Here is a 7,500-nt window from a genome sequence, read left to right as displayed (position 1 = left end):
CAACCTCACTGCGATCGGCAACGATCCTCGGTGACTTCCCTCTCTGAGCGAAAAAATGTGTGTGGGAGCAGTCGCCGGTGTCAGATTTAAAACAGCTGATGATGTGAAAGATATCAGATGCGAAATGCACCACTGTAAGCCGTTACTGGTCCCCTTGAGCAAAGGGTTAGGTGTGAGACCGTGTTTGATGTCACAGCATAACTCTTAGTTCCTTTTCGATAGGGTAATAGCTGTCAGTCAAGAGTCCAGCACGTGGTCCAAGAATATAGAGGATCCCATATATACACATACACACACTCTAACAGAACACATTCACGATCACAACATATATGGGGAGGAGGACTTTTGGCTGGAGGATGAGAAAACACTCGTTTTCCTTGGTAACTGCGAGCTAAACAACAACAACAACAACAAATCAGCATCAACAACAAAAACAGCATCAACAGCATCAACAACAGCATCAACAAAAACAACAACGACAACAACAAGAAGAGAAGGCAGCCTCGCTGGGATCTTTCTGGCGCGACAAAACACAGGCAGCGCCATCGAGGGATCAAGGGGAGATCGTGCAGGGAGCTAACAAGGAACGGATATGACGTCATCGGAAGGGAGGGAAGGAGGGAGGGGAAGGGAGAGAGGTAGGGAAGAAGGGAGGGAGGCAGGGGAAGGGAGGGAAAGACTTATGGGAAAGGAAGACAAAGAACGGGATGAGAGGGGGAAAGGATGCAAAGGAAGGGAAGGAAAGGGAAAATGAGGGAAATGGAAAGGAAAGGGAAGGGGCGTAGAGGTGTGGAGGGTACTGGAGTGGAAGAGAGGGGAAAAAAGGAGAAGAAAGAGGAGCAGGAGGGGAGGGGAGGGGAGGGAAGGGAAGGGAAGGGGAGGGGAGGGGAGGGAAGGGAAGGGGAGGGGGGGGAGGGGAGGATATGAGTAAGAAAATGAGAAGTAGGAGAGGAGGAGAGGAAGAGTGGATGGGAGGGGAGGGAAGGAGGGGAGAGGGGAAAAGAAGGGAGGAGGGGAGAGGAGGGGCGTAGGGGAGGGGAGGGGAAAAGGGGAGGGGAGGGGAGGGGCGGAGGGGAGGGGAGAAGGGGAGGGGAGGGGAGGGGAGGGGAGAGGGGAGAGAAGTGGACGGGATGAAGGGAGGAGGGGAGGGGAGGGGAAAAGGGGAGAGGAAAAGGGGAGAGGAGGGGAGAGAAGGGGACGGGATGAAGGGAGGAGGGGAGGGGAGGGGATGAGGGGAGGGGGAGAGTCGAGAACCCCAACAGGGGCGGGGGGAAACATAGCCAAAAGTGGGGGGGATGTTCATCTTCTTCCGTTGGCACCCCCCTATGACACCTCCCCCCCCCCCTTGGTGGTGAAAGGGATAAATCCTAGATTAAGGTTAACATCAAGGTTAACGCTGGAATCATCCCTTCATAATGTGTGATGGGAGAATAGCAACAGAGGGAGGTCTCGCTGATAACAAGCTAACAGAGATTTGTAACATATGATAGCTATGTACACCCTTCACACAGGCTGGCTCTGGTTTACCGGCGCTTCTATGCCCATGGACACGCCCTTCATGTGAAAGGCACAGATCTACCTTGGCAATAAAAGAGGCATAAAAAAGAGAGAAAGTGGCGTTGTAACGATGACGTCAAAAAGAGGAAAAGAAAAGGAAAAAAAGAGAAATAATACGCCACGGGTTAAGGTCCTCCTGAACAGTTCAGGAATTGGAATAATTGCGCTAAATCCTTCACACTTCAGGGGAGAGAGTCTTAAAGCCTCCCCCCCCCCCCGCCAAAAAAAGAAAGAAAAAACAACGAAAAAACAACAACCGCACTATATATATATATATATATATATATATATATATATAAGTAGAAAAAATAGTGTCAGTCACCAGTAACTGTTGAGAATCGACCTCGAGGCTTTGTAGTTACGAGGCGGGGACGAAACCTGACGACGTGCTATAGCGGATATATGTTCTGCCACACCGGTTCCGTTCGATTTTATTCAGTGAAGGAGCAAAAAATCCGTACACCCCCGCATCACGACTCTCATCGTCACACGTCAAGTGACCCAGGCATCGTTAGAAAAAAAAAAAAAAAAAAAATCCTGAAACCATTGTTACATTTAATGTCCTACATACCTTGCACTATTAAATTTGTTTGTGCGTATATAAATATATATATATATATATATATATATATATATACATATATATATATATATACATATATATATATGTATATATATATATATATATATATATATATATATATGTGTGTGTGTGTGTGTGTGTGTGTGAATTTAATGATTGATTGCTTTATAGAGCACAAATTTATCACACTGAAACGATGACAAGAAACCTCACTTAACCTTTCAAATCCGCAGAAAAATTAAGAACGTTATTCTCTTGTCACAAGAAGATTTTGATCAGCTTCAGCGCCCTCGTAGACTAAGGGAACTGAGCAAAGGCTTCTCTGACACAGTATCACTGTAAGTTTCACCATTTCTTTGAACCACTGAGCACCAACTGACACCACAGATTTCAACACACGTTTCCAAATTGCCCACGAGACTGTCTTGGCTGTGCCAGCTCAATGGGCACAGGTGACGACTTGGCTTCCAGGCAAGTGATTCTTGTTTCAATGTCTTTGTCCGTACACACGTATGAATAAAAAAACAATAGATAAATAGATAAATAAATAAAAATAAAAGATAAATTAAAATAAAAATAAAATAAAATTAAATAGAATAACAGAATAAAATTATCATAACATGGAATAAAAATAAAAATAAGAATAAAACAAAATAACAATAATAAAGAAAATCACAGTTCCACGAAAAACACACACACACACACACACCAGTCGACTGAAGGTATGCCGGTCGTTATGTTTACTTCACAGAAATCGCTCCCAAAGACCGTGTCACTCATCAAAACACGGACGACACTATTCTCGTTCTAACACACGATGTTAACACATTTTTATAACACTGAAATGCATCTTCATAACACACACCTCAACCCCAGAAACTGGTAACACAACCCCAGGGGTGGGGTGGGGTAAGCAACCCCAGGTGACAGCCTCCAGGCAAGCCGACAACCCGCAGTTCACTAACGCGCATGCGCCAACACACAGACACAAACGGGGCTGTCGGCGCGCGCGCGCGCGTGCGTGCGTACGTCCTGCTGCAGGCTGTCGACTGCGCGCGGCGCCGTCTCAGAGCACACTCGTCTCTCTCTCTCTTCTCTCTCTCTCTCTCTCTCTCCTCTCTCTGCTCTCTTTCCTCACGGGATGCCGGGTGCCCAGTCACATGCTGCATACGCCCGATTTTCCTCCTCACCCGGCGCGATGGGGTGGTGGTACCGCTCTCGACCGCTGATTCAGCAATCTGTGTTCAACTCCTGAAGGGGCTGAATATTTCAGCATCGCTGGACTGCAAACTGGCACTCCAAGAATTTTTGTGTTTATTTACCTAATTGTAGTATACAAAAAAAATAGCAATGCTCGTTGAATCCCGTCTCCTATTCTCTAATTTTCTAACATACATAGACTCAAATTCATACACAGTTCCAATTTAATCTATATCCTTGATTTCCAATTATCATATTTAGATTTGAACTCGTGTTGTTTGAGCTTGGGCCATGTCAATTTCTATTCTACATATTTATACAATGTGGAAAAATATCTCCTCACATCATGTAGACATATGATCTTATGTTCTTTTGTGTGTGTGTGTGTGTGTGTGTGTGTGTGTGTGTGTGTGTGTGTGTGTGTGTGTGTGTGTGTGTGTGTGTGTGTGTGTGTCTGTATGTGGTCTTACCACACTACATATACACTGACCATACAAGTTAGCAATCTCTCCTCCGTAAGATTAATACCTGCCGATCACGGCTCTAGCACGTGATTCAAGACCACTCTGAATTGAGCGCGTGCGCGAGCGCGCACAAACACACACACACACACACACACACACACACACACACACACACACACACACACACACACACACACACACACACACACACACACACACACACACACACACACACACACACACACACACACATATACACAAAGTTCGATTCTTAATCTCGGACATTAGGAAATAGCCTCTTCCTCTAAGGGAAGACTGTCGCTAGGCGATTTTATTCAAGTCAGAGACATCATCTTGATATATCTTGGCGTCATTTCACGCGTATCGACTTTTCGCCGTGCGCCGTCCACGACACGACGTCGTGCTCTCACATAACCATGGGTGTCTAAGGACTCTTCCACACGTCATAACCACGGCGTCGTGTCGTGGATTGCGCTCGGCGAAAAGTCGATACGTGTGAAGAGCCGGGGTTTTCTTGGTCTAACTGCCGTCAGGAGATTTTATTCAGTTGAAGGGATAAAGAAAAGCTTCCATTGGCTGAAGAGGACAACCCCCGCGTTCCGTTTTCTATTATGTCTTCCGTTTTCTGTGAGCGTTCAAACCGGACCTATTATTCTGTTCATGAGGAAGTCAGGCTATAGATACGTGTACATGTACGTGTGTATACGCGTGTGATTCACAAATAAATGAAAATAAAATAGAATAATATAAATTAAAATGAAATGAAATAATACAAAATAATAAACAAAAAAATCAAAGAAAAATTTAGATAACATGGATCTCGCATCCTGTGCGCTTTTTCTCATGATCTGCTGGATTTTTTATTTATTTATTTATTTATTTATCTATTTATTTATTTATTTATTTATTTATTTATTTATTTATTTATTTATTTATTCATTTATCTATTTATTCTTCGTAATGATAACGAATATTTTGACAAGATAAGAATGTAAAAAAAGAATAATGATAAAATCAAAACATCTCAATTACTAATTATGGTACTCCACCAAGTAAATAAAACCATATAGATAAATAAGCAAATTAAGATAAAAAAGAAAAGAAAAAAGAAAATGAAAATTACACGCATACAACCGACTCGCCTTTGTAAACATTTCAAGAGCGTTGCTATGCCAACGAGGTGGCACTTCAGACGCGGACCGAGAAGGGACGCTAAAGGTGTTTGTTAGCACACTGGAATATTTTTCCTTCAACTTCCAATTCATCGGCGTTACCGTCAACCTCCAGAACTTTCTTTCGCCATAAAATCACTATGACAAACTATTTTGTTTAAAAAAAAAAAAAAAAAAAAAAAAAAAAAAAAATTATATATATATATATATATATACATATATATATGTATATATAGATATATATATATAATATATATATATATATATATATATATATATCTACGCCAACAGTCGGGAAAAAAAATTGTCCAATGTGATAGTCGCTACAACAGTAACAACGACAATTCCGCAAAAGGTACAAAACCATCAGAGATCCCTGTGAAGCTGTTGTCGCAATAGAGACTACTAGAGAATATACAGTACACGTAGATCCATGTATGGAAAGAGAGGGAGAGAGAGAGAGAGAGAGAGAGAGAGAGAGAGAGAGAGAGAGAGAGAGAGAGAGAGAGAGAGAGAGAGAGAGAGAGAGAGAGAGAGAGAGAGAGAGAGAGAGAGAGAGAATGGAGACTACTAGAGAATATACAGTACACGTAGATCCACGTATGGAGAGAGAGAGAGAGAGAGAGAGAGAGAGAGAGAGAGAGAGAGAGAGAGAGAGAGAGAGAGAGAGAGAGAGAGAGAGAGAGAGAGAGAGAGAGAGAGAGAGAGAGAGAGAGAGACCAACGGCTGGTACCTGTGAGTAGTGTTCCTGGGAGAGGCACGTCAGAGTTTATCTCCCACCCACCCATCAACATCTAGAGGTGGAGCCCCAGGGGGCTGACACTCGGTGCCTGGAGTGAGTCCAAGGTCACATCTACTTAGTCTCCATCTTATAAGGAGAGTTGACAACCGGCGACTGATCCCCCTACCCAACTATTACAAGTCAGTCACACACAAACATTCTCGTGCTAATGCGTTTCTTCCTAGAGGGAACTGTGGGAAGGAAGAGGGCGCGAGCAACGTTGCCGGCCACTTTGGGGCTGCGGGTATGAAGTGAGTGAAGTTCGACCCAACCATTATTAAAATCATAATCACCAATACAATAATTTTAACATTATTGCAATTTATTATCATTATTGTTATTACTATTATTATTGACACTATTATTATTACCATTGTTATTATGATCATCATCATCATTACTATTGTCATTATCATTATGTACACGCACTATGTACACACACAGACACAGACACACACACACACACACACACACACACACACACACACACACACACACGCACACACACATATATATATATATATATATATATATATATTACATACATATATGTACATACATGTGTCTATATATTATTATATATATATATATATATATATATATATATATATATATATATATATATATATATACATGTGTGTGTGTGTGTGTGTGTGTGTGTGTGTGTGTGTGTGTGTGTGTGTGTGTGTACATTACATATTGATAAGTAGTAAATATGCCAAAGGTATATTCTGCACTTGATAGCAGCTAAACAAGAAGGAAGGAAGGGCAATTTCCTGAATTAAAATTCTCCCCAGATCTTCTTAGTTCTTCTTAGTTCTTGATTCTGCACTGAGGAAGAAAACAAGGAAGGGAGGAATGAGGGAGGAAAGGAGGAAGGGGGGAAGGGGAGGAGGAAGGGAGAAGGGAGGGAAGGAAGGAGGGGAGGGAGGAGGGGAGGGAGGGAGGGAGGGAGGAAGGAAAGAAGAGAGGAGGGAAGGGAGGAAGGGTTGAATAAAGAAAGGAAGGAAGGTAGGAGGAAAGGAAAAATGAAGGGAGGAAGAGAGGCAGAGAGGAAGGGAAGAAGGGATGAGGGAAGGGAGAAAGGGTTGAATAAAGGAAGGAAGGAAGATAGGAGGAAGATAGGAGGAAAGAAGAATGAAGAGAGGAAGAGGTGGGGAAGGTAGGGAAGAAGATGGGACGAGAGGAAGGGATGAAGGGAAGAAGGGAGGAAGGAAGGGAGGAAGGGTTGAATAAAGGGAAGAGGGGAGGAGGAAAGGAAGAATGAAGGGAGGAAGAGGGGGGGAGGGTAGGGAAGAAGAGAGGAAGAGAGGAAGGGAAGAAGGGATGAGGGAAGGGAGAAAGGGTTGAATAAAGGAAGAAAGGAAGATAGGAGGAAGGAAGAATGAAGAGAGGAAGAGGTGGGGAAGATAGGGAAGAAGGTGGGAAGAGGGGAAGAGAGGAAGGGAGGAAGGGAAGAAGGGAAGAAGGGATGAAGGAAGGGAGGAAGGATTGAATAAAGGAAGGAAGGAAGGAAGGTAGGAGGAAAGAAAGAATGAAGGGAGGAAGAGGGGGGGAAGGTAGGGGTGAAGATGGGAAGAGAGGAAGGGAAGAAGGGAAGGAGGGAGGAGGGAAAGGAGGAAGGGTTGAATAAAGGGAAGAAGGGAGGAGGGAAGGGAGGAGGGAAAGGAGGAAGGGTTGAATAAAGGGAAGAAGGGAGGAGGGAAGGGAGGAGGGAAAGGA

At 43.5% G+C, this 7,500-nt stretch overlaps 1 protein-coding gene across 3 annotated transcripts in view; it reads right to left on the bottom strand.

Moving 5' to 3' along the window:
• Positions 1 to 7,500, bottom strand: part of LOC143033881 (uncharacterized) — a 512,083-nt gene that overhangs the window by 377,769 nt on the left and 126,814 nt on the right. Inside the window, exon 1 of one of the 3 annotated variants that reach the window (XR_012967201.1) lies at positions 3,006 to 3,091. The exons of 1 other annotated variant lie outside the window; for it this stretch is intronic. The gene's annotated coding sequence lies outside the window, so the exon portion shown is untranslated. Of the gene's footprint in view, positions 1 to 3,005; positions 3,098 to 7,500 lie in introns of those variants that run through there. One more of the 3 variants, XM_076199484.1, reaches the window with a different exon arrangement.

The sequence above is a fragment of the Oratosquilla oratoria genome, chromosome 16 (assembly GCF_046742065.1).
Source record: "Oratosquilla oratoria isolate Oo_2021 chromosome 16, ASM4674206v1, whole genome shotgun sequence".
Lineage (NCBI taxonomy): Eukaryota > Metazoa > Arthropoda > Malacostraca > Stomatopoda > Squillidae > Oratosquilla > Oratosquilla oratoria.
Note: the sequence above shows the minus strand (reverse complement) of the source record. Positions and strands in the feature narration are given on the sequence as shown.